This window comes from Solea senegalensis, linkage group LG2 (genome assembly GCF_019176455.1).
Source record: "Solea senegalensis isolate Sse05_10M linkage group LG2, IFAPA_SoseM_1, whole genome shotgun sequence".
NCBI lineage: Eukaryota > Metazoa > Chordata > Actinopteri > Pleuronectiformes > Soleidae > Solea > Solea senegalensis.
This window is the reverse complement of record NC_058022.1, coordinates 3,163,045-3,179,807: the sequence shown is the minus strand read 5'-3', so window position 1 is coordinate 3,179,807 and position 16,763 is coordinate 3,163,045. Positions and strand designations below refer to the sequence as shown.

Below are 16,763 nucleotides of genomic sequence, written 5' to 3'. Positions count from 1 at the left end.
CATCCTTTCATAGTCGAGGGCAGAGACATGATCACATGATCTTGTTTGAGAGGCAACAGCGAGGTTCCCACATATTTTATTCATAAATTGAATAGAGTTTCGATTGTTGAAATCCCCCGTTTCAGACTTCAGGACTTTTGATATTTGCAGAATTTCATAAGAAGAATTGCAGAAGTCATTGATTGATGTAAGAGACGAATCCTGACTGATTAGGTAGTAAAATATACTAGACATTGATATTAACAATTAAAAGAAAATGGCAGTGATTCTTGGGTTGTTGTTATTCAAGCCATTTGGACAAAGAAATGTCATCCAGTCTAAATGTCTTTTTTCTAAACTTATTTCAATCGTAAGTACATAGAGAAGACAAGTATAACTCATCATAGTCGTAGTTGTCAGGATGGCCGAGTGGTCTAAGGCGCTAGACTCAAGTTGACAGACCTTCCTGTGGGTGGGACTTCTGGTCTCTGAATGGAGGCGTGGGTTCGAATCCCACTTCTGACAATATTTTTGTGGCCAAGAGGGAAGGGATTCGGCATTGATTTGTTGGTTGTTCCCTTGTCGTTGCCTGATATGTTTGTGTCCATGTCTTGGTCCGACCTCAGACCTAGCTCCCTTTTCCAAGTAGAGTTGTGCATGTCAGGATGGCCGAGTGGTCTAAGGCGCCAGACTCAAGGTGACAAACCTTCCTGTGGATGGGACTTCTGGTCTCTAAATGGTGGCGTGGGTTTGAATCCCACTTCTGACAATGTTTTTGTGGCAGCCCATGGCCAAGAGGGAAGGAATTCGGCATTGATTTGTTGGTTGTTCCCTTGTCGTTGCCTGATATGTTTGTGTCCATGTCTTGGTCCGACCTCAGACCTAGGTCCCTTTTCCAAGAAGAGTTGTACATGTCAGGATGGCCGAGTGGTCTAAGGCGCCAGACTCAAGGTGACAAACCTTCCTGTGGATGGGACTTCTGGTCTCTAAATGGTGGCGTGGGTTTGAATCCCACTTCTGACAATGTTTTTGTGGCAGCCCATGGCCAAGAGGGAAGGGATTCGGCATTGATTTGTTGGTTGTTCCCTTGTCGTTGCCTGATATGTTTGTGTCCATGTCTTGGTCCGACCTCAGACCTAGGTCCCTTTTCCAAGAAGAGTTGTACATGTCAGGATGGCCGAGTGGTCTAAGGCGCCAGACTCAAGGTGACAAACCTTCCTGCGGGTGGGACTTCTGGTCTCTGAATGGAGGCGTGGGTTCGAATCCCACTTCTGACAATGTTTTTGTGGCAGCCCATGGCCAAGAGGGAAGGGATTCGGCATTGATTTGTTGGTTGTTCCCTTGTCGTTGCCTGATATGTTTGTGTCCATGTCTTGGTCCGACCTCAGACCTAGGTCCCTTTTCCAAGAAGAGTTGTACATGTCAGGATGGCCGAGTGGTCTAAGGCGCCAGACTCAAGGTGGCAAACCTTCCTGCGGGTGGGACTTCTGGTCTCTGAATGGAGGCGTGGGTTCGAATCCCACTTCTGACAATGTTTTTGTGGCAGCCCATGGCCAAGAGGGAAGGGATTCGGCATTGATTTGTTGGTTGTTCCCTTGTCGTTGCCTGATATGTTTGTGTCCATGTCTTGGTCCGACCTCAGACCTAGGTCCCTTTTCCAAGAAGAGTTGTACATGTCAGGATGGCCGAGTGGTCTAAGGCGCCAGACTCAAGGTGACAAACCTTCCTGTGGGTGGGACTTCTGGTCTCTGAATGGAGGCGTGGGTTCGAATCCCACTTCTGGCAATGTTTTTGTGGCAGCTCATGGCCAAGAGGGAAGGGATTCGGCATTGATTTGTTGGTTGTTCCCTTGTCTTTGCCTGATATGTTTTTGTCCATGTCTTGGTCCGACCTCGGACCTAGGTCCCTTTTCCAAGTAGAGTTGTACATGTCAGGATGGCCGAGTGGTCTAAGGCGCCAGACTCAAGGTGACAAACCTTCCTGTGGGTGGGACTTCTGGTCTCTGAATGGAGGCGTGGGTTCGAATCCCACTTCTGACAATGTTTTTGTGGCAGCCCATGGCCAAGAGGGAAGGGATTCGGCATTGATTTGTTGGTTGTTCCCTTGTCGTTGCCTCATATGTTTGTGTCCATGTCTTGGTCCGACCTCAGACCTAGGTCCCTTTTCCAAGAAGAGTTGTACATGTTAGGATGGCCGAGTGGTCTAAGGCGCCAGACTCAAGGTGACAAACCTTCCTGCGGGTGGGACTTCTGGTCTCTGAATGGAGGCGTGGGTTTGATTCCCACTTCTGACAATGTTTTTGTGGCAGCTCATGGCCAAGAGGGAAGGGATTCGGCATTGATTTGTTGGTTGTTCCCTTGTCGTTGCCTGATATGTTTGTGTCCATGTCTTGGTCCGACCTCAGACCTAGGTCCCTTTTTCAAGAGGAGTTGTACGTGTCAGGATGGCCGAGTGGTCTAAGGCGCCAGACTCAAGGTGAGAAACCTTCCTGCGGGTGGGACTTCTTGTCTCTGAATGGAGGCGTGGGTTCGAATCCCACTTCTGACAGTGTTTTTGTGGCAGCTCATGGCCAAGAGGGAAGGGATTCGGCATTGATTTGTTGGTCGTTGCCTGATATGTTTGTGTCCATGTCTTGGTCCGACCTCAGACCCAGGTCCCTTTTTCAAGAAGAGTTGTACGTGTCAGGATGGCCGAGTGGTCTAAGGCGCCAGACTCAAGGTGAGAAACCTTCCTGCAGGTGGGACTTCTGGTCTCTGAATGGAGGCGTGGGTTCGAATCCCACTTCTGACAGTGTTTTTGTGGCAGCCCATGGCCAAGAGGGAAGGGATTCGGCTTTGATTTGTTGGTTGTTCCCTTGTCGTGGCCAGATATGTTTGTGTCCATGTCTTGGTCCGACCTCAGACCTAGGTCCGTTTTCCAAGGAGAGTTGTACGTGTCAGGATGGCCGAGTGGTCTAAGGCGCCAGACTCAAGGTGGCAAACCTTCCTGCGGGTGGGACTTCTGGTCTCTGAATGGAGGCGTGGGTTCGAATCCCACTTCTGACAATGTTTTTGTGGCAGCCCATGGCCAAGAGGGAAGGGATTCGGCATTGATTTGTTGGTTGTTCCCTTGTCGTTGCCTCATATGTTTGTGTCCATGTCTTGGTCCGACCTCAGACCTAGGTCCCTTTTCCAAGAATAGTTGTACATGTTAGGATGGCCGAGTGGTCTAAGGCGCCAGACTCAAGGTGACAAACCTTCCTGCGGGTGGGACTTCTGGTCTCTGAATGGAGGCGTGGGTTCGAATCCCACTTCTGACAGTGTTTTTGTGGCAGCTCATGGCCAAGAGGGAAGGGATTCGGCATTGATTTGTTGGTTGTTCCCTTGTCGTTGCCTGATATGTTTGTGTCCATGTCTTGGTCCGACCTCAGACCTAGGTCCCTTTTTCAAGAAGAGTTGTACGTGTCAGGATGGCCGAGTGGTCTAAGGCGCCAGACTCAAGGTGAGAAACCTTCCTGCAGTTGGGACTTCTGGTCTCTGAATGGAGGCGTGCGTTCGAATCCCACTTCTGACAGTGTTTTTGTGGCAGCCCATGGCCAAGAGGGAAGGGATTCGGCTTTGATTTGTTGGTTGTTCCCTTGTCGTGGCCAGATATGTTTGTGTCCATGTCTTGGTCCGACCTCAGACCTAGGTCCGTTTTCCAAGGAGAGTTGTACGTGTCAGGATGGCCGAGTGGTCTAAGGCGCCAGACTCAAGGTGGCAAACCTTCCTGCGGGTGGGACTTCTGGTCTCTGAATGGAGGCGTGGGTTCGAATCCCACTTCTGACAATGTTTTTGTGGCAGCCCATGGCCAAGAGGGAAGGGGTTCGGCATTGATTTGTTGGTTGTTCCCTCGTCGTGGACGGATATGTTTGTGTCCATGTCTTGGTCCGACCTCAGACCTAGGTCCCTTTTCCAAGAAGAGTTTTACATGTCAGGATGGCCGAGTGGTCTAAGGCGCCAGACTCAAGGTGACAAACCTTCCTGTGGGTGGGACTTCTGGTCTCTGAATGGAGGCGTGGGTTCGAATCCCACTTCTGGCAATGTTTTTGTGGCAGCTCATGGCCAAGAGGGAAGGGATTCGGCATTGATTTGTTGGTTGTTCCCTTGTCTTTGCCTGATATGTTTTTGTCCATGTCTTGGTCCGACCTCGGACCTAGGTCCCTTTTCCAAGTAGAGTTGTACATGTCAGGATGGCCGAGTGGTCTAAGGCGCCAGACTCAAGGTGACAAACCTTCCTGTGGGTGGGACTTCTGGTCTCTGAATGGAGGCGTGGGTTCGAATCCCACTTCTGACAATGTTTTTGTGGCCAAGAGGGAAGGGATTCGGCATTGATTTGTTGGTTGTTCCCTTGTCGTTGCCTCATATGTTTGTGTCCATGTCTTGGTCCGACCTCAGACCTAGGTCCCTTTTCCAAGAAGAGTTGTACATGTCAGGATGGCCGAGTGGTCTAAGGCGCCAGACTCAAGGTGACAAACCTTCCTGTGGTGGGACTTCTGTCTCTGAATGGAGGCGTGGGTTCGACTCCCACTTCTGACAATGTTTTTGTGGCAGCTCATGGCCAAGAGGGAAGGGATTCGGCATTGATTTGTTGGTTGTTCCCTTGTCGTTGCCTGATATGTTTGTGTCCATGTCTTGGTCCGACCTCAGACCTAGGTCCCTTTTTCAAGAGGAGTTGTACGTGTCAGGATGGCCGAGTGGTCTAAGGCGCCAGACTCAAGGTGAGAAACCTTCCTGCGGGTGGGACTTCTTGTCTCTGAATGGAGGCGTGGGTTCGAATCCCACTTCTGACAGTGTTTTTGTGGCAGCTCATGGCCAAGAGGGAAGGGATTCGGCATTGATTTGTTGGTCGTTGCCTGATATGTTTGTGTCCATGTCTTGGTCCGACCTCAGACCCAGGTCCCTTTTTCAAGAAGAGTTGTACGTGTCAGGATGGCCGAGTGGTCTAAGGCGCCAGACTCAAGGTGAGAAACCTTCCTGCAGGTGGGACTTCTGGTCTCTGAATGGAGGCGTGGGTTCGAATCCCACTTCTGACAGTGTTTTTGTGGCAGCCCATGGCCAAGAGGGAAGGGATTCGGCTTTGATTTGTTGGTTGTTCCCTTGTCGTGGCCAGATATGTTTGTGTCCATGTCTTGGTCCGACCTCAGACCTAGGTCCGTTTTCCAAGGAGAGTTGTACGTGTCAGGATGGCCGAGTGGTCTAAGGCGCCAGACTCAAGGTGGCAAACCTTCCTGCGGGTGGGACTTCTGGTCTCTGAATGGAGGCGTGGGTTCGAATCCCACTTCTGACAATGTTTTTGTGGCAGCCCATGGCCAAGAGGGAAGGGATTCGGCATTGATTTGTTGGTTGTTCCCTTGTCGTTGCCTCATATGTTTGTGTCCATGTCTTGGTCCGACCTCAGACCTAGGTCCCTTTTCCAAGAAGAGTTGTACATGTTAGGATGGCCGAGTGGTCTAAGGCGCCAGACTCAAGGTGACCAACCTTCCTGAGGATGGGGAAGACATCGCCTGATATTGCTAACAATGGCTATCCTGGGTTATGTTTGTTGCCATGTTGTTTTCCGACATCAGTTTGAGCTCCAATTTCCAAGTTCTGATATATGTGTCAGGATGGCCGAGTGGTCTAAGGCACCAGACTCAAGGTGACAAACCTTCCTGTGAATGGGGTTTTCTGGTCTCTGAATGGAGGCGTGGGTTCGAATCCCACTTCTGACAAAAATTTTGGGCTTGTGATTCAGTCAGGTTGCTCCATCTGAACTCACAGTTTTGGTTGTTTAATGACAATCGCGATACATTCCTTTCTTTCTTCCTTTAAACGGAGCGTTCCTGGTTCAAATTCCAGCATGGGTCAAGGTCATGATAATCATGACTCATCCCTAATGTGTAGAGGGTGATATTGCTAACAATGGCTGGCCCAGGACACGTTTGTGTCCATGTGTATTTCCAAAGTCACTCCCAGCTCTGATTTCTGCGGCATAAGTAAAGCAAATCTCTTAGAAAAAGGAATAATCTTGTGTTTTATTGTCGGGGTTTTCCCCTCAAAGCTGTGGGACAAGCTTGGCAGTGAATTTCTGATTTAGTCTAATGAATATGATGAGTGAGTGAAGTAATCTTCCACGTTAGCCGGCCCAAATTTCACAATTAACAAATGAGTTTCCATCTGCCAAAGATTTTTTTTTTCTTCCCTCGTCTCTTTTATATCCGCAGACATTAACATAGGTAATGTCTCCAAAAACTCTTGTTAGCAGATTTTTATCTCTGTCTCGCAAATGAATTGGACTCTAGTGTCTCTCGGTGTTTCGTGAATTCCTGTGTGTGTGTGAGTGTGGAAGGATGTGAGGAAACGACAGCAATAATACAATAATATCTTATCAGATTTGAAAACTGGTTACATATGGGCGGTGTGTCATGTTGACTTAACACACACACATTATGCAGCAGTGCTGGAGGGGGACACACCCTGATTCTGCGTGTGTGTGTGTCAGTGTAATTCAGTGCCATAACTTTATTAAGAACAATCTAAAGCCAACGCCGTCGATTAAATCAGACGAACACAACACACTTAACAGCTCGTCGCTCGCCGCTGAAGCGTGTTTGTCTCCCCGTCATGTTTCCCATAATATCACATGACCGTCACAGTTGGGACGTCTCCAGCTGACGGACGTGGAAATCCTCGCGTTGACTCATCGGAGCAATGAGTCACTGCGGTGGTGAGAAAAGAAATTATTATTTTCAATATCAATTAATGTGTCAGTTACTTTTTCAAAGCATCCATAAAATCAACTCAGAATAATCAGTTTACTGTCACAGAAGAGCAAAGAAAACCAGGAGAACAGAATCATTTAGTTTTATTTGAAATATCATGCAAACTCATTTATTATTTATCAAAAACGATGGTTTAACTTAATAAATTATTGATTGTTGTTGCTGATTTGACTTGTATTTTGAAGCAATTTTGTCGTTTTTGTGTTTAGCACAAACGTACCGTGGTAAATCAGGAGACTTTTGTTTTTGCTCGTTGTCAAACTGCAACTACCTCACCAAAAATGTTCTTTTTTTTTGCCGGAAAAGTACGTGAAATACGTTTTTTAAATAAAGTAGGCATCAGTATTTTTCTCCTTGTTAATCCTCTAATGGACAAGAAGACAAATTACATAAGTGCAGAACTGCTGACGGGAAAACTGCACATGCACTCCTGCAGTCTATTATCTGTGTGTATCTTCATGAAATTATGTTAAGTAACATGATCTAAGATAAGTGAGTCCTAAAGGCTGGCGGTATGGTACGGTGGTCCAGTGGTTTGCATTAGTGCCTCACAGTGAAGGGTTTTCCTCCAGGTTCTTCCTCCCACAATCCAAACACGTTCAGATTAGAGTTATCGGTCAACTGCAGACACTAAATCGCCTGATAGATGCTGATTTAAGTCCAACGTCGTTCATCTTCCATATGTGGCGGCCACAACATGATTCATTTAAAATGCTTTTGCTGCTTTTTTTGTTTACATTTCATTTCTAATCGTCTATAATTAGTGAAGCATTTATGTGACATTTGGGCCTGATTCACACCAGATGCTGCTGTGTTCCGTCGTGTTGTCTTTTCTAATTTTGCCGCTCGTGTGTTAACAGATTAGAGCGTTTGAATCAACAGATATCACACAGCGATCATTTACTTATAGCTTATCTTTCCCCCTGAATTTGATATTTATTCAAATTTGTTCACCCGTACCGGACGTCAGATCTTCGTTCTGCGATGATGTTACACGACACGTCGGGTCTGAGACTAGAAATGTCTCGGTTACGACCAAATCGCTTTAAAATCGGTCTGAATTTGTGTCGTCCGGCTTTTGGAATAGTTGCAAAAATAACCAGCCCCAACTGCTCTATTCTTTCACCATCCCTTGTGGTACCAGAGTAAAAATGGTATGATCCAGTCGGGGTGGAGATGGAAACACAGCATATGTGATACAAGGTCCTATAAGATGGACGGGTAGATTCCCAAAAGCTTCAGTTCAGTACAGCGTTTTGTTGACGGACGTTCTCTCTAAACTCTCTAAACTCTCTAAACCAAGTACAGCTGTTTTTTTTGGTGTTTCTTTTTACCCTTTGTCTGTTTTCATGTTCCTCCGTGGGGCTGAGAATATGCCGGAGGCTCCACAATAATGTTTGATCTGGTATCTAAAAGAAAGAATAACAAATCCACACCTGGTGTGCGGCGAGTCTCGCACACACATTTTGAGTCGAGTAAGGCGTAGAGTTGTGTTTGTGAGGCTGTTACACGTCCAGGATCGCTACGCACGGGGCTCGGCTGTGCCGCGTGAAGCTTTAATCTGCGTGGTTTTGTTGTTTTCCCCTGAGGAGAATGACTTCTTTTGTAAAGAAGGACAAACAGAATTTGGCTTTGAGCGAATGAATCTTCAGTACGTCTTCTTCTCTGTTTTTGGTGCAACGTTACAGCGCCACTTACAGTCCTGGCATATGTACTACAGCCTTTTGAGTCGTTTTGGGGGGAGGGGGGTTCTGTGCAAGGGTTAGGGTTAACTAAAACTACACCAAGGTTATTATAGTTAATGAAAAGTACCAAAATAACAAAAATTTAAAAAACATTTTTTAGTTCCCTGAAATAAAAACTAGAGTTTAAAAAAACGACAACAAACTACAACTAACAAACGTTTTCATCTTAATACATTTAATTCATATATAAGCCTTTTATACATTTTGCACTTCAGACTAATTTCTTGTTGACTGTTGTGTCTTAATACCTTTTTAAAATTGCATCTTTTTTTCCTTTTTGCACCTGGCAAAATCCTCCATATTATATAAAAAAAAGCTATCACTGACACGAAAACTAATGAAAGCTAAATTCAAAGTTTGTCCTCGACAAATTGGCGTATTTTTCATGTCGGTACGACAATTCAAAACGGCCGACTTCCTGTTGAGTTGAGGCTATGATTACTGTCGACCTTTTTATTTGTCTTAGTCTGTAACATCTTCCCACCAAGGGCGCTTTAGAGCCCTTGAGCAACCCACAGGTGCGGGAACTACTATGCCAATATCGCTACACCTGACCTCCATGCCAAGTTTCAAGTGTTTTTATACACATTAACCCCCTCAAAAATGCCCGCAAAGCCACAGATAATAATAGTCTGAAGGATAGCGATAGGTCGATGGACGGGCCCAAACGAATCAGCAAAGAAAAAGATGGCTTCTGTTTCTTCATTCCTACAACGCCAATCTGACGCCAATCTGTTAAAGAGCCAGTCATAAATGACTTTGCGTGTTCCTGACCTGAGGTGAAGTCGACCCTCTTATTCCGTCAGTCCAGTCTCCAGCTGTCAGACTCTGTAATGAGACAGGAAACCACACACACACACAGGTGAGGTTGAGCTTCCTGTTCCTGTTGATTTCTCTCCTGCAGGAGCCTCGCTCGCTTGTGCAGAGCAACAGAAATATCTCGTCACCTGAAATGTCAGCCTGTGTGTCTTTTAATCAGATGACTGACTCTACTGCAGCGGCTTGATTTTAGGCCTCTTTTCTTCCTTTGTAGCATCGAATATGACACGGAAAAACATGTGCTTGTAACTGGGGCCGCACAGATTAGCAGCAAAAGAATTGAAATTGAGTGCAATGTGCTGCAGTTAGTGGATAAAGATAAAAAAATGTGGCACAAAAAGCTTTGTGGTGGAATTTGGCAGTTGTTTCATAAAGATTTGACTCAAAAAAAGTCAGGATTTTATTCATTTTAGTCAGAATTCTAATGAAGAAAAGTCAGAATTTTGAGATTAAAGTCAGTCACTTCTTACTTGAATCTCAGAATTGTGAAAAAAAATTTTGAAATGTAAAAAGGATAAAATTGTGAGGTTTTTTTTAGTCAGAATTCTGACATTTTTTGAAGTCTGAGATTTAAGTCAAATCCTGACATAAGTGGCCGAGAGTCAGAATTCTGAGATTAAAAGTCTCTGAAATCAGGATTGTTTTATTTGGTCTTTATTTATCCAAAAAAGTTCACACGTGGCCCTAATCCTCATCCTTAAAATTGTAATTGTTTAATAATCTTATGAAAAAATTTCAAGATTAAGAATAACAAGACATTTGAGACATTCTGTGTATTTTCAAATCTTCTAATCCCTCAAAAACACCTTGGGCCTCACAGTTTTTGTCGCTTGTTGTTCAGAGTAAACAGAAATGCTGAGCTCAGAGACACCGAGTGCACTGAGGACAGTAAAGTGTGCAGAGGGGACGGGAGGACAGAGGACGTCAGTGTCAGCCGAGCTGTGGCTCTGACTGAAACCCGATCGTCCGGATTATTGAATTATTCTTGCTCACAGTACACACAATTTTGTCTTTTAAATAGGTTTCCCTTCACTCATGAGGACGGCAAGTAAAACTTTTAAAATCATATTTGTCTTTGATTGACGTTCATTGAGTCAACGTTGGGCATCGGTTAAAAAAGAAGGGAACACTCGACTTTATGAGTCGTGACGCTGGAATCGGAGATTAAATATTCAGCTCATTAATCTTAAACGTGAACTCCACTTTTTAAAGAATATCCCACATTTATTTGATGTAATCCTTGCTGCAGTTTGCGTTAGCTAATGAACATTTTCACAACCGATTGATCTGTTGCTCTTGATTCATTGACTCGTCGTTTGGTCCATGAAGTGTCAGAAAATGGTGAAAAATGTCTCGTTTTGTCCATTTTCTTCATTTATTTGTGACATGGAGCAAATGAAACTGGAAAAAACTCACATTAAAGAAGCTGAAATAACGGAAAACTCGCTGTCCGGCCACTTAATATCAAGTCATAATGAATTATTTGTGTATGTAGATTCCTTTTGCATCATAAATTTGTTTATACCGTGAACTATTTATCGTTCCATATCAAAAACAAGCACTTTTATTTTGAAATGATGTCAAAAATCATCATAAATATTATTATTTTGATGTATTTTTTTCTTTAGTGTGAGACCCTTAGTTTAAAGCCTAATTTTTCTTTACGTGATAATGTATTTATTTAATACACTTTTATTTATTTTACCTGGAGAAAGAAGCCGGCCTCCTTACAGCATCATTGTACATAGTATATTTATTTATATTTAATTTTCAGTTACTGTTTGTTTTATTTTATTAGGATCCAAGCACAAGGTGTGTCAGAGTAAAATTTACTATTATTATTATTGTTATTATTATTATTGTTATTGTTATTATTTTGAGTGAATCTCGTTTTTGAGGACCTGAACATACTCCAAAACTCCACCCCAGACCTGGTGAAAATGTATTCATTTAAATATCGTACATGCACGAAAATTGGTACACACGTGTAGAAAGTCGGGATGAAGAAAAAATTACATTATGACCATGATCCAAAACCAACAGGAAAGCCGCCATCTTGGATTGAACGGCCATGTTTTTGGGCGATTTTGCACCAATGCTATTTGAAGGAACTTGTCCCAGAGTTTTAATTCTGGTTATTTTTGAAACTTTTTTGTGCTATCTATCATTTTTTTTTTGGGAAATACTAAGGTTGCATCCTCAGGAAAACGAGAGGAAAATAATGTAATTCAATGGAAATCAGACACATTTCAAAAGCAGAATAAAAAAAAAACACGAGTTGAAGTCCTCATCACGGAGTCTGAAAGCAAACGCTGATGCTCACAGGAAAGTGCAGGCGGATCCTCAATGTTATGCTAATCAGCCGTTTTTATAAATAGGATGCCAAATCATGGGAGGGGAAACAGGAAGTAACCTACACACACACACGCTATCAGAAGACTGTGTGTGTGTGTGTGTGTGTGTCAGAACTCTGACGCCAGCTGCTGCCGTTGATAAGACACAATATCCATAAATCATTCTCCTATACATTATTTTCTTCGTGAAAATAAGACGGTGATGTCATTGTTGGTTGGTGCGCTGTCAGACACAGGTGATGGACAGTAGCTCCTCACCCACAGCATGCTGGGAAATGAAGGCTGTCCTCGCCCCGAGTGCGGCGGTTGTGGTTGTGGTTGTGATGAAATGAAAGCAGGGGCAGACTCCTGCTTCCTGCTGCTTCACACGAAATCCTTAAATTATAATTACAGAGACGTGAGACGCGAGGCTCCCGCAGCACGAGGTTAACGCGTCCCTGCGTCCCTGCGTCCCTGCGTCCCCCCCCCGTCTGTTTCGTCTTCACACCGTCACTGTTTTGGCTTTTCACATAGTCTCAGCGTGTGCTGTTCATGCTCCGCCGGCGAGCGCTCGCTGTGAGCATGAACAGGTGATTAGAGAGTTGGGTTTTTTTTAAGAAGCGAGGATCCGTCACCATGGAGATGTTTCATAAAGCTAAGAAAGAGAAACAAGCTGGTGGAAGACGTTTCATGTCAGAGACTCACCTGTATCATGAATAATTCAGGATACAGGTTTCACAGTGAAGTGAAGAAAGTCATGGGTCGGTATGAGATTATGAGGAGGATTAGTGAATGTTGTGAGATAAAAGTCTGAATTCTAAGGTTTTGTATTTTTTGTTTTTTTAAATGTCAGAATATTCTGAATTCTAAAGTTTTGTAGTTTTTTTTTTATCTCAGAATTTTCTGAATTCTAAGGTTTTGTAGTTTGTTTGGGTTTTTGTTTGTTTGTTATTTAAAGGGTCGGAATTCAGAATTTTGAGAAAAAAAAGTTGGAATTCTGATATGAAGGGGAAAAAAAGTCAGAATACACAGAAGAAAATCCAAAAACTTTCAAGGAGGTTCATAAATCCAGTACTTTCTCAAATCACTTGATTGACTTATTAAATGTAAAATAAGGACAAGAGTGTGTTGCTTACTCCAGCTTTAAGTTTTGCCTAAACGTACACGTGTAGCACAGTTAGCACAGCAGATGACCCCCCCCTTTTCCCAAAATTAAAAACCTGCACACCTCACTGGGAGTTTATCAGAATTGTTTTTTTTTTACCAGTAACATGAGGACGAGGATCGATGTGGCACAAAAAAACAGAATCAGCAGCTTCCTGCGACTGAATGTCTGTAACTGATGCTCCGATAGTGACGATGAAGCAAACTGTTCACTGTGCATCACGTCTGTCTGGTTCTGACCCGTGTGTTTGTCCTTAAGTCGCTTTTATGACGGTTCCTTGGAAGTCCTTGGAGCCTTAATAGACAGACTGTAGGTCATTGAAAGTGCTTGAATTTTGTGCCAGAAAGAAGTTGATATTAAGGTAAATGTCTCCTGCCACTGGTGTGGCTGTCAGGCTTCCCAAGGCAAGGGTCCTTGAAATCCCTCAAAGTTTTGTGAATTTGAAATAACTTCAAGGCCCTTGAAAGTTTTTGATACTGGCCCTAAATAGACATGGGTCATTGAAAGTGCTTGAATTTTGTGCAAGAAAGAATTTGGTATTTGGGTAAATGTCTCCTCCCACTTCAGGCTTCCAAGGGTCCTTGAAATCTTTGAAAGTTTTTGAAAAACTGACATTGTGGTAAACGTCTCCCTTGTTTGTTGCGACGCCACCTGCTGTTTCATGCCCCGCATTGCTCGATGTACGTCGACTAGGCCAACGTGGAGTCATAATTACGAGCGGTGTTGTGGACACTGTCCACTGTCTCTCTCGTTCTCTGCCGTTGACGTGAAATTCTAGCAGAACAACGAGCGAGTAAAGTTAAGCAAGTGAGAGCAAATGACGACGTGATGCCCCGGAATTGAAAATTCAAAGAATATAATCCGTCTCACCGAAGAAAATGACAAAGACTGGCTTTGTCCAAGATCGCCATCATGGACGGAGTGGCACTTACAAGTTGCCCTTCCATCTTAGCACCTTTCGTCCTTGAATTTGAGGGAATTGGTCCAGGAAAGTCCTTGAAGTCCTTAAATTTAATGTCATATTTCAGAGTTTCTGTAGTAAACTGATTTATCCTCTTTTTGTGAACTACCAATTGACATTTTCTGACATTTTTGGACGATAATAATTAATGTCCAGTGATATATTTGGGTACAAGTTGACATAGATGTTGAAAAAGGCATGGCTTGTGTGTTTAAAATGATGGACCTGGATCCTCCGCTCCTCTTCTTTTGGACGTGGCAACACTGTGAGCTGATTTTCAAAAACCAAATCGCGTTGCAGATGAAAGACGAGAGCGGACGACAGTCCTCTACTGTCATGTGTGGGTGTTTTTGTTCTTTTTTTTTTTTTTTTGCTGAAGGGCAGCTGTGGCTCTGGAGATAAAGCGGGTCGTTCCACTGATTGTAAATTGGGACGATAAATTCCCTCCACATGTCCAAGTGTCCTTGGGCAAAATTACCAGTGGTGTGTCGCTGAGTTTGTGTGTTTCTGGTCCGACTCGTCTGTCGTCTTTAAGTGCTTTGAGTTTGGACTTTAAGTGGAACAGTGTGACGCACTCTGAAGTTACACAGTCAGAAAGGCACTTGTTTCACTTGTGGTCCCTTAAGTAAGATCTTATTTCACCTTAGGACCAGATCTCGTTTCACTTTCGCTCGACAAACGTCGTCAGACTGAGGGGGGGAGGGGGGCCGAGGACCTCATTTCACCCCGAGGAGAAACTTCCAGTCTGCACAGGTTTCTTTAGCTAAGAGCAGATAATTAAAAAAATTCAATACTTACTCTGTGTGTGTGTGTGTGTGTGTGGATAATAAAGGCAGACGAGTACAGTATGTGTGTCCCATGTGCTTGAGTAGTCTGCGAGCAGAGACATTACATGGATGAGTGACCAGTAATCCACTCATTCACTCTGATACACACACACACATTCTTGTCCGGCATTGTCAGTGAGGACACTTAAAGACATTAAACCCTCAATCTTACCTTAACCCTCTTATGACCGTCATGATATTCAGGCCGTCTAGATTTGTTTTGGTTTTATGGGAGTAGAATATTCAGAATATTCAATTTTAGGAGGCTGTAATGTCACAGAACTTGATTTAATTATTAAAAAAAAACTATTTAAACTGATTAAGTGATTATAAAACTAGTAATCCAATAATCGATGCAGTGAAATATTGTGATATTTTGTGTGCCAATATTATATCGCGATATATCAACACCAAGTATTTGTTTCAGCATATCATTTTTATCGCGACTCAAATATCATGATTCAAATATCGTGATAATACAGTAATGTGTCTCAAATACCGTGACGATATCGTAATGTGACTCAAATATCGTGATGATATCGTAATGTGACTCAAATATCGTGATGATATCGTAATGTGACTCAAATATCGCGATAATAACGTATCGTGACTCAGATATCTTATTCTGACTTAAATATCGTGATACTATCGCATCATGACTCAAATATCGTGATAATATTGTATTATGACTTAAATATTGTGATAACATCGCATTGTGACTCAAATATCGCGATCATTTTGTATTGTGACTTAAATATCATGATAATATTGTATCATGGTGTCTCTGGCCATTCCCTCCCCGGATTAACCCTTAACCAAATCCTAATTTAAACCCAAATCTAATCCTAAAACCAAGTCTTAATCCCTAAAAAGCCTTTAATCTTAAAAGAACCAAACAAAAATGTCCTCACATACTGTATGCACAGTTTCCTCTTGGTTTAGAGCCAGATTAACATGTAATATCAACACTAAGGGAGAGAGAAAGAGAGAGAGAGATTTTTTATTAGATGAAATGTAATTATGATGATATTTTTTACTCATTAGAATAATCCCAGTTGGCCGTAGCTTCGGTTTTGCCTCGCGACGTCATTAAAACAAGTGGGCAGACTCAATACCGAGGGATTAACCGAAACGATAACGGCAGTTGTTTTAAATGAAGCTTAATGAGATCACGCTGTCAGTAGCTAATGCTCATCCGCTAACACAGTTACACACTGAAACCTCTGCTCATGTGCTGCCTCCAATACTTATGAATGTGTTATCAGAGAGTTGTTGGTTTTAATCCCAATTTTTAGCCCTGGGCTTTTTTTCTGTGGGGAGGTTCATCCTCTTCATGTGTGGTGGGGTTTCTCAAGGTTCCTCCTACAATCCAAAAACGTGATCTACTGTTCGGACGGACGTCGTAGCTCATGACGCTTCCAGTGACGACACTCTCTGACCAATCGGTGGCCGACATTCTGTCGACGTAACATTTCAGTATCGGCTCAGCTCGGCTTTGAACCTCCGTCAGAGCACGTACTAGGTTGTGGAAGAGCGCCGTTAGTGTGACGGTGAGTTGTTGCAAATGAGAAGAGCGTTCTGTTCCTTTAAATCAGGCCTCAGTCCTGAGTCATGGTGAGGAACCTTAGAGGGAGGAGCTACGCATGAATTATTGAAAAGAGAGTGTGTGTGTGTGTGTGTGTCTCACCCCTGCTGTCACCAGGAACAATAAGATACTGCTGCTGCTGCTGAGGAGGAGTGAGGCAGGGATTCCCTCCCTCCCTCCCTCCCTCCAACTCTCCCCGTCTCTTTGTCTTCCCCTCACACACCCAGTGTCAGGAACAGTGGCAGATGGGTGTGAAGAATAATTTGTTACCTCTTACGTCTTATCTGACGTAAACACTGACCCTGTCAGGAGGACCGGTAGTCCTCATGGAGACCAAGACCTGGAACCTCATTTCTGAGGACCTGGTTGAGATAGAGATGAACTGGTTATGGTTAAGGTTAGTGATGAGGCTTTGTTTAGTCTGTCCAAATGAGTGGAAGTCAGTGCAGAGTCCTGAGAAGAATAGCTACACAAACGTGTGTGTGTTAGTGTGTTCCTGTATTTGTGGCTTTGTGAGGAAATTGTAAAAAACATTCGGAGTGAGGACATTTTGGCAAAGTGGGGACAT

At 43.7% G+C, this 16,763-nt stretch overlaps 1 protein-coding gene and 21 non-coding genes across 24 annotated transcripts in view; all 22 read left to right on the top strand.

The window, feature by feature from the left end:
• The window catches only part of kalrna (kalirin RhoGEF kinase a), a 156,054-nt gene that overhangs the window by 2,705 nt on the left and 136,586 nt on the right, over positions 1 to 16,763 (top strand). The gene's annotated exons all lie outside the window — the stretch shown is intronic.
• trnal-caa lies at positions 395 to 504 on the top strand. Its single transcript has 2 exons — positions 395 to 432; positions 459 to 504. It is a non-coding gene; the product is annotated as a tRNA-Leu (tRNA).
• trnal-caa lies at positions 639 to 748 on the top strand. Its single transcript has 2 exons — positions 639 to 676; positions 703 to 748. It is a non-coding gene; the product is annotated as a tRNA-Leu (tRNA).
• On the top strand, positions 893 to 1,002 carry trnal-caa. Its single transcript has 2 exons — positions 893 to 930; positions 957 to 1,002. It is a non-coding gene; the product is annotated as a tRNA-Leu (tRNA).
• trnal-caa lies at positions 1,147 to 1,256 on the top strand. Its single transcript has 2 exons — positions 1,147 to 1,184; positions 1,211 to 1,256. It is a non-coding gene; the product is annotated as a tRNA-Leu (tRNA).
• On the top strand, positions 1,401 to 1,510 carry trnal-caa. The gene is made up of 2 exons: positions 1,401 to 1,438; positions 1,465 to 1,510. It is a non-coding gene; the product is annotated as a tRNA-Leu (tRNA).
• trnal-caa lies at positions 1,655 to 1,764 on the top strand. Its single transcript has 2 exons — positions 1,655 to 1,692; positions 1,719 to 1,764. It is a non-coding gene; the product is annotated as a tRNA-Leu (tRNA).
• Positions 1,909 to 2,018, top strand: trnal-caa. The gene is made up of 2 exons: positions 1,909 to 1,946; positions 1,973 to 2,018. It is a non-coding gene; the product is annotated as a tRNA-Leu (tRNA).
• On the top strand, positions 2,163 to 2,272 carry trnal-caa. The gene is made up of 2 exons: positions 2,163 to 2,200; positions 2,227 to 2,272. It is a non-coding gene; the product is annotated as a tRNA-Leu (tRNA).
• Positions 2,417 to 2,526, top strand: trnal-caa. Its single transcript has 2 exons — positions 2,417 to 2,454; positions 2,481 to 2,526. It is a non-coding gene; the product is annotated as a tRNA-Leu (tRNA).
• trnal-caa lies at positions 2,660 to 2,769 on the top strand. Its single transcript has 2 exons — positions 2,660 to 2,697; positions 2,724 to 2,769. It is a non-coding gene; the product is annotated as a tRNA-Leu (tRNA).
• Positions 2,914 to 3,023, top strand: trnal-caa. Its single transcript has 2 exons — positions 2,914 to 2,951; positions 2,978 to 3,023. It is a non-coding gene; the product is annotated as a tRNA-Leu (tRNA).
• On the top strand, positions 3,168 to 3,277 carry trnal-caa. Its single transcript has 2 exons — positions 3,168 to 3,205; positions 3,232 to 3,277. It is a non-coding gene; the product is annotated as a tRNA-Leu (tRNA).
• Positions 3,422 to 3,531, top strand: trnal-caa. The gene is made up of 2 exons: positions 3,422 to 3,459; positions 3,486 to 3,531. It is a non-coding gene; the product is annotated as a tRNA-Leu (tRNA).
• trnal-caa lies at positions 3,676 to 3,785 on the top strand. Its single transcript has 2 exons — positions 3,676 to 3,713; positions 3,740 to 3,785. It is a non-coding gene; the product is annotated as a tRNA-Leu (tRNA).
• trnal-caa lies at positions 3,930 to 4,039 on the top strand. Its single transcript has 2 exons — positions 3,930 to 3,967; positions 3,994 to 4,039. It is a non-coding gene; the product is annotated as a tRNA-Leu (tRNA).
• On the top strand, positions 4,184 to 4,293 carry trnal-caa. The gene is made up of 2 exons: positions 4,184 to 4,221; positions 4,248 to 4,293. It is a non-coding gene; the product is annotated as a tRNA-Leu (tRNA).
• On the top strand, positions 4,428 to 4,535 carry trnal-caa. The gene is made up of 2 exons: positions 4,428 to 4,465; positions 4,497 to 4,535. It is a non-coding gene; the product is annotated as a tRNA-Leu (tRNA).
• trnal-caa lies at positions 4,680 to 4,789 on the top strand. Its single transcript has 2 exons — positions 4,680 to 4,717; positions 4,744 to 4,789. It is a non-coding gene; the product is annotated as a tRNA-Leu (tRNA).
• On the top strand, positions 4,923 to 5,032 carry trnal-caa. The gene is made up of 2 exons: positions 4,923 to 4,960; positions 4,987 to 5,032. It is a non-coding gene; the product is annotated as a tRNA-Leu (tRNA).
• Positions 5,177 to 5,286, top strand: trnal-caa. The gene is made up of 2 exons: positions 5,177 to 5,214; positions 5,241 to 5,286. It is a non-coding gene; the product is annotated as a tRNA-Leu (tRNA).
• On the top strand, positions 5,600 to 5,710 carry trnal-caa. Its single transcript has 2 exons — positions 5,600 to 5,637; positions 5,665 to 5,710. It is a non-coding gene; the product is annotated as a tRNA-Leu (tRNA).